Source organism: Anabrus simplex, chromosome 1 (genome assembly GCF_040414725.1).
Source record: "Anabrus simplex isolate iqAnaSimp1 chromosome 1, ASM4041472v1, whole genome shotgun sequence".
Lineage (NCBI taxonomy): Eukaryota > Metazoa > Arthropoda > Insecta > Orthoptera > Tettigoniidae > Anabrus > Anabrus simplex.
In genome coordinates this window covers 90,411,468-90,419,422 of record NC_090265.1, presented here as the reverse complement: position 1 = coordinate 90,419,422, position 7,955 = coordinate 90,411,468, and positions in this window count along the sequence as shown.

Genomic DNA, 7,955 nt, shown 5'->3' with positions numbered 1-7,955 from the left:
CACAGCTGTGAGCTTGCATCCCGGAGATAGTGAGTTCGAACCCCACGGTTGGCAGCACTGAAGATGGTTTTCCGTGGTTCCCATTATTACACCAGGCAAATGCTGGGGCTGTACCTTAATTACGACCACGGCCGCTTTCTTCCCACTCCTAGCCCTTTCCTATCCCATCGTTGCCATAAAACCTATCTGTGTCGGTGCGACGTAAAGCAAATTCTAAAAATTCTTCCTGCATAGTGGGTTCGAACCTCACTATCGGCAGACCTGAAGATGGTTTCCAGGGGTTTCCCATTTTCACACCGGACAAATGTTGGGGCTGTACTTTAATTAAGTCCACCGTCACGGCCGCTTCCTTCCTACTCCTAGGCCTTTCCCATCCCATTGTAACCGTAGGACCTATCTGTGTCGGTGTGACGTAAAACACATTGTAAAAAATTTAAAAATAAAAAATTAAAAAATCAATTGAGAAGTTACCTAAGGAAACTGAATGTCAGGTATGGAACTACGAGCAGGAACAAATGTACCATTGTTAGGACCGATATGCTTGGCGACAAAACATGATGGCCTCATTTCCTGGAAGCGAGCTGGAAGCCAACAGTCAATCACACCTTGCACACTGCTGAGTTAACGAGTTCAACGGGCCCATTCACATTCGAGCGGGTTGGCGAGCCGGTCCACAAAATAAATCCCCGCCTCATACCTAACTGGCTCGACTGTTACCATACACAATAGATCACTCAATGTTAAGGAAACAGTATTACACTTATGCCAACAGGGTTGCCCTATCGAACGGTTCTGCTCAACAGCAACACGGGGAAACGGTGAAACTCAATATTTAATTTCTAGATGAAAGGGGAAGGAAACTATTATGAAAATTATTAATTTTATGAACTCAAGGGCACGAGGATTTTATAGGGAGCTAATTTTGGTTTGTATAGCAATTTGGAAAATCGGCTGTACATACATTTATGAAACTCAGTACTTTAGTGCAAAATAAAAGGAGAAAGAAACTAAGCTTCAAATTACTTTTAGGAACTCAAGGCAACGAGGGGTTAGAGAATCTCATTTTATTTTGACAGGAATACGGGAAAATGGCGGCAAAAATAAAATGCGCTTAAGAAACAACAGCTAAATAAGAAAACCAGGGATAGATAAAAATCATAGCTAATTTCTGTATCAGTGCAAGTCATGCCGTGATGTATCACAGCACACCAGAGCATCGAAATATTCAGTAACAACTGCTTTGCAGTACAACAGTACAAAAACACACACACAAATAAATAGTTGACTTCTCTTCAATAGTGATAAGCTACCGATGATTCACAGCGTGATAGATTACGCGTTACATGTACCACAGAAATTCAGAAGGAAAACGAAGAAAGGCAACAAAGCGATGGCTGTTCCTGCCATAGTGCTTCCTCCCTACGAATGCATTTATGAAATAGAGAATGTTAAGTAGTTGTTCTAATAACTCAGAGCAAAAAAATGCTTTTCTTTCTTTCATAATAAAATATAAAATTCGTTATACACTGACTGACAGAGCAAATGCAACACCAAGAAGGAGTGGTTTGAAAGGGATGAAAGTTGGGGAAAAACAGAGACAGCACGGACGAATAATTGATGTTTATTTCAAACCGATATGCAGGTTACACAATGCGCACGCCATCGACTCAGTAGGATGTAGGACCACCGCGAGCGGCGATGCACGCAGAAACACGTCGAGGTACAGAGTCAATAAGAGTGCGGATGGTGTCCTGAGGGATGGTTCTCCATTTTCTGTCAACCATTTGCCACAGTTGGTCGTCCGTACGAGGCTGGGGCAGAGTTTGCAAACGGCGTCCAATGAGATCCCACACGTGTTCGATTGGTGAGAGATCCGGAGAGTACGCTGGCCACGGAAGCATCTGTACACCTCGTAGAGCCTGTTGGGAGATGCGAGCAGTGTGTGGGCGGGCATTATCCTGCTGAAACAGAGCATTGGGCAGCCCCTGAAGGTACGGGAGTGCCACCGGCCGCAGCACATGCTGCACGTAGCGGTGGGCATTTAACGTGCCTTGAATACGCACTAGAGGTGACGTGGAATCATACGCAATAGCGCCCCAAACCATGATGCCGCGTTGTCTAGCGGTAGGGCGCTCCACAGTTACTGCCGGATTTGACCTTTCTCCACGCCGACGCCACACTCGTCTGCGGTGACTATCACTGACAGAACAGAAGCGTGACTCATCGGAGAACACGACGTTCCGCCATTCCCTCATCCAAGTCGCTCTAGCCCGGCACCATGCCAGGCGTGCACGTCTATGCTGTGGAGTCAATGGTAGTCTTCTGAGCGGACGCCGGGAGTGCAGGCCTCCTTCCACCAATCGACGGGAAATTGTTCTGGTCGATATTGGAACAGCCAGGGTGTCTTGCACATGCTGAAGAATGGCGGTTGACGTGGCGTGCGGGGCTGCCACCGCTTGGCGGCGGATGCACCGATCCTCGCGTGCTGACGTCACTCGGGCTGCACCTGGACCCCTCGCACGTGCCACATGTCCCTGCGCCAACCATCTTCGCCACAGGCGCTGCACCGTGGACACATCCCTATGGGTATCGGCTGCGATTTGACGAAGCGACCAACCTGCCCTTCTCAGCCCGATCACCATACCCCTCGTAAAGTCGTCTGTCTGCTGGAAATGCCTCCGTTGACGACCGCCTGGCATTCTTAGCTATACACGTGTCCTGTGGCACACGACAACACGTTCCACAATGACTGTCGGCTGAGAAATCACGGTACGAAGTGGGCCATTCGCCAACGCCGTGTCCCATTTATCGTTCGCTACGTGCGCAGCACAGCGGCGCATTTCACATCATGAGCATACCTCAGTGACGTCAGTCTACCCTGCAATTGGCATAAAGTTCTGACCACTCCTTCTTGGTGTTGCATTTGCTCTGTCAGTCAGTGTAATATTCCTTAATCACGAGGAATTACGGGTGCCTAAGAGGGGGTGTGCTCACTCCTTGTAGGTCCATAAGAGCAATACTGTTTTCCTAACATGGAATGATCTATAGCGAACCGGTTAGAGCACTGCTCCACCAGTCTGTAAATATACCCCAATCTGGGAAGTTAGCTACGACATGAACATAGTATGTGCTTTACCTAGGTCTTCAATGACCCAAGGAAAACATTTTAAAGTGACTGTAGCTGGTGCAGCATTATCGTGCGTTGATGAAGTGAAGAAGAAGGAACGTGTATGTATGAATGAAGGAATGGTTGAAAGATAAACCACGACTTTCTCATGAGAACTCTGCTCGTGCAAGAGCCTGCAGATTAAAAGAACTTGCTGCGGATGGACAACAACAATTTTTCCTAATTGTTGGAGTTGATTCGGCCAAACATTGAGAAACAAGAAGCTCACATGGGACTCAGTGCTGAATAACGGTTAATTGTTGAAACATTGCGATTTCTAGCGACAGGGAGAATTTAAGAAGACATGAAATTTAGCAGTGTAATATCTCTTCAGCTATTAGGAAAAAAGGCCTCGCCCGGCACATTTCAATAAATTCTTCCCAGTGCTTGAAGAATGAAAACCTACAACCTGTTTTCCAGTCATTGACTGGGTCAGGGATGCGGTGAGGATGGGATTTGTGCTGGCTGTTGAAGCCTTTCACACTCCTCTGGGGCAATGATTAATGACTGACAGATGAAATGAAATGATATTGGAGAGTGGAGCTGGAATGAAAGATGACAGGGAAAACCGGAGTACCCGGAGAAAAACCTGTCCCGCCTCCGCTTTGTCCTGCACAAATCTCACATTGAGTGATCGGGATTTGAACCACGGAACCCAGCGGTGAGAGGCCGACGCGCTGCCGCCAGGGCCCCGGAGGGTACTTCCCAGAACTGCTTATATCCACAAAAGGCGTGTTGTTATTCGAGGTAATTGACTTCAGTAATTAACTCACTCAGAAACTCTTGAAAACTAATTGAAGCTACAGACAAAAGCACGGCGGGCCGGTCCGGTTCACCGGGTTATTTGTAGAACCGCCAACACGGACACAACCTCGAGCCCAACCACGAACCATCCTCCATACACATTCGAGCAGGTCAGTACGACCGAGGTCACGGACCGGTTGGCGAAGCCGCTCGAATCTGAATGGCCCCATAAGTGAACCTTGTTTAGTGGGGAGAGCTTGCTAAACCACTCTCTTCAGTCTTTACCCTTTCTTCGTGTCGAGTGCAGTAGACGATTTGACAACTCAGGCTACAGAAGACGTAGTAAATTCTGTAAGCCGCTAGTAGACAGCGGGCTGCCGCTGGAGGGTAGTGGTGTGAGGCAAGGTCGTCATGTTTTGTCCCCCAGTATACTTTGGATGTTACCTGCTGTGGATGGGGGACGCAGACGAAGAATACACCCAAGGGCCTGTCGTAAGAGGCGACTAAAAGGGGCGACCAAGGGATGATTGTATTACAACCATGAAATTACTTGTGATTAGTACCATCACGCGGAGAACACCATAGGTCACCTTTACTTGGGAGTAGTGCCACTATATTAGGTACACAATATGCTTGTGGCTAATAGCAGCAGAGAGTGGTTAACTGTGGGTTTCCAGTACCCGTGATTAGTAACATTGTGAGAAACACCACTGGTCTGGACATTGCGTGTTATTAGTATCCACTGTATGAGGAACACCATAGGTCTGCGTTACTTGTCCTACTTACAATACTTGTGAGTAGTACCATAATGTGTGGAACACCATAAGTCTACGCAACATGACAAATACCACGGTTCTACTTTACTAGCGATAAGTACCACTATGAGGGGCCGTTGACCTGGATTTTGGACTCTTTTTTGCTAGTTGCTTTACGTTGCACCGACACAGATAGGTCTTATGGCGACGATGTGACAGGAAAGCCCCAGGAGTTGGAAGGAAGCGGCCGTGGCCTTAATTAAGATACAGCCCCAGCATTTTCCTGGTTTGAAAATGGGAAAACCGGGCGAGTTGGCCGTGCGCGTAGAGGCGCGCGGCTGTGAGCTTGCATCCGGGAGATAGGGCAGCCCTGAAGATGGTTTCCCGTGGTTTCCCATTTTCACACCAGGCAAATGCTGGGGCTGTACCTTAATTAAGGCCACTGCCGCTTCCTTTCAACTCCTAGGCCTTTCCTATTCCATCGTCGCCATAAGACCTATCTGTGTCGGTGCGACGTAAAGCAAATAGCAAGAAGAAGAAAAAATGGGAAACCACGGAAAACCATCTTCAGGGCTGCCGACAGTGAGATTCGAACCCACTATCTCCCGGATGCAATCTCACAGCCGCGTGCCCCTGACCGCACGGCCAGCTCACCTGGTTTGGACTCTTTTAGACAACAAGCACCCTCGATTCAGGACTGTGCTTTAGAAGCAGTCCCTTGGTCGGTAATACTATTGTTTATGATAGTTTCTGGGTCTGATCCACTGATTGTTTTAAATTCATATCCATCTATTCATTCTTCATCACATTTTTTTTTCTGGTCAGTGGATGATTTTGAACTTTTAAATTGTCATTACATTTTGTACCTTTAGGGGCCTATGACCTAGATGTTAGGTCCCTTTATACAACAAACATCATCATCATCATCATCATCATCATCATCATCATCATCATCATCATCATCATCATCATCAACTTTGGATGTTAATTCTCCCAGGTTGGTAATATAATATGAGAAACCGAATCAAGCTGAACAAAACTCATGTTTATGCATTCAGCATTCCGTAAGAAAGAAGTGAACTCTCCGGCGAAATTGTCCATTTATCGCTCTGCTTCAACCCGACCTTGGTGCAAGACAGTAGAATCTGGGTGGACTAAGGATAACGTATTTATAAGCTAAAAGTAAGGGATATGAATGTAGTGGCAACTCACCCGCCCCACATCGGTACGAATATCATCCACGAAATTTCCTGCCTATCGGAAAAGCTACTAAAAGTGGGACCAGGGGTTCTCAGCTTGGGAGCATGGGATCCCTTAGCTAACTCTAGCCAAGCTGAGTGGCTCTGGCGGTTAAGGAGCTGTCTTTCTGAGCACAAGTTGGCACGTTCGATGTTGGTTCAGCTCGTTGGTATTTGAAGGTGATCAAATACGTCAGCCTCGTGTCGGTAGATTTACTGGCACGTAAAGAACTCCTGCGGGACAAAATTCGGCCACCTCAGCGTCTCCGAAAATCGTAAAATGTGTTAGGAGGACGTGAAAACAATTACATTATTATTACCTACGTCTGGAATTGCTTCCACTTACATTTTTCTTATTGGTTTTTACATACCGCTGACTATCCTTTTACGATTTTCGGACACGCCGAGGTGCCAGAATTTAGTTCCACAGGATTTCTTGTATGTGCCAGTAAATCTACCGACACGAGGCTGACGTATTTGAGCACCTTCAGATACCACCTGTCTGAGCCAGGATCAAGCCTGACTAGCTGAGGCTAGAAGGCCACCGCCTCAGCAGTCTGAGCCACTAAGTCCGGCTGGTGTACAAGAGGGAGGGGAAGGAAAGGGAGGAGTTGTAGAAGACAGGTGGTCTAATGTTCAAAGGGGAAGGAGATTGCAGGCTAAGGGCTCTATTCAGGATCAGAATTCAGGACAGGTGTCTGTGCGAAATCGGTACGAGTCACTCCAGGTAGAACCACAGAGGGAAGATGAGGGACAGGGAACTGTTGCTGAGATGCGTGGAAGTAGGAGGAAGGGAAAAGGTAGGAAAGGAAAATGTAGAGTAGAGGATAGGAAAAGACAGGTGGAACAGGGTCATGAGAAGGAGAAAAGGGAGGAGGAAGTAGCTTCTGCAGCAGTGAGAGAAGATAGGGCTGACCAGGAGGGGAGGGGATCAGATGAGGTGGGGAGGGTTGAGGCTCTGGTCATGGGGGATTCCATCGTTAGACACGTGGGGAAAGTGTGTGGAGGAAAAGGAACCAGGGTAGAATGTTATCCAGGAATTAGGTTGAGGCAGATGTTGAGGAAAGTAGAAGAGAGGGAGGAGGGGAAGGAGAAGGTGGTAGTGTTTCACGTTGGTACCAACAACGTAAGGCAAGCTGATATAAGTACCAACATAGTTGGAGATGTGTGGGATCTGGTAAATGCAGCACGCGTGAAGTTTAAGAAAGCGGAGATTGTTATTAGTGGAATACTGTGTAGGAGGGATACTGACTGGAGGGTGATTGGGGATTTAAATGAGACTATGGAGTGGGTATGTGGGAAACTGGGAGTGAAATTTCTAGATCCTAATGGGTGGGTAGGAGATAGGGATCTGCGCTCAGATGGCCTTCATTTAAACCGCAGTGGTACATATAAGTTAGGAAATTTGTTTGGAAGGGTAATAGCGAGGTACATTCAGGGAAACGGGATGGCCTAGGGAGCGGTGATAAGGGAACAGGGAACTGGAAATCAAGTAGGGATGACACAAAATTGTTAGTGTTGAACTGTAGAAGTATTGTAAAGAAAGGAATAGAATTAAGTAATTTAATAGATATATATTTACCAGATATTGTAATAGGAGTTGAATCATGGGTGAGAAATGATATAATGGATGCAAAAATTTTCTCACGGCACTGGAGTGTGTATCGTAGAGATAGGATAGGAAGGGTGGGAGGGGGAGTCTTCATTCTGGTGAAAGAAGAATTTGCAAGCTATGAAAAAGTTAAAGATGAGACACATGAAATTCTAGGTGTAAGGCTCATTTCTAAAGATAATAGGCAACTTGATATATTTGGAGTGTACAGATCGGGAAAGGGTAGCACTGACGCGGATTCGGAATTATTTGATAGGATAGTCAGCTATGTGGGAAACGACATGGAAAGAAATGTGATTGTAGCGGGAGATCTGAATTTGCCAGATGTAAATTGGGAAGGAAATGCGAACGACAGGAAGCATGACCAACAAATGGCAAATAAGTTAATATGGGAAGGACAACTGATTCAGATAGTGATGGAACCAACCAGAGGGAAAAAT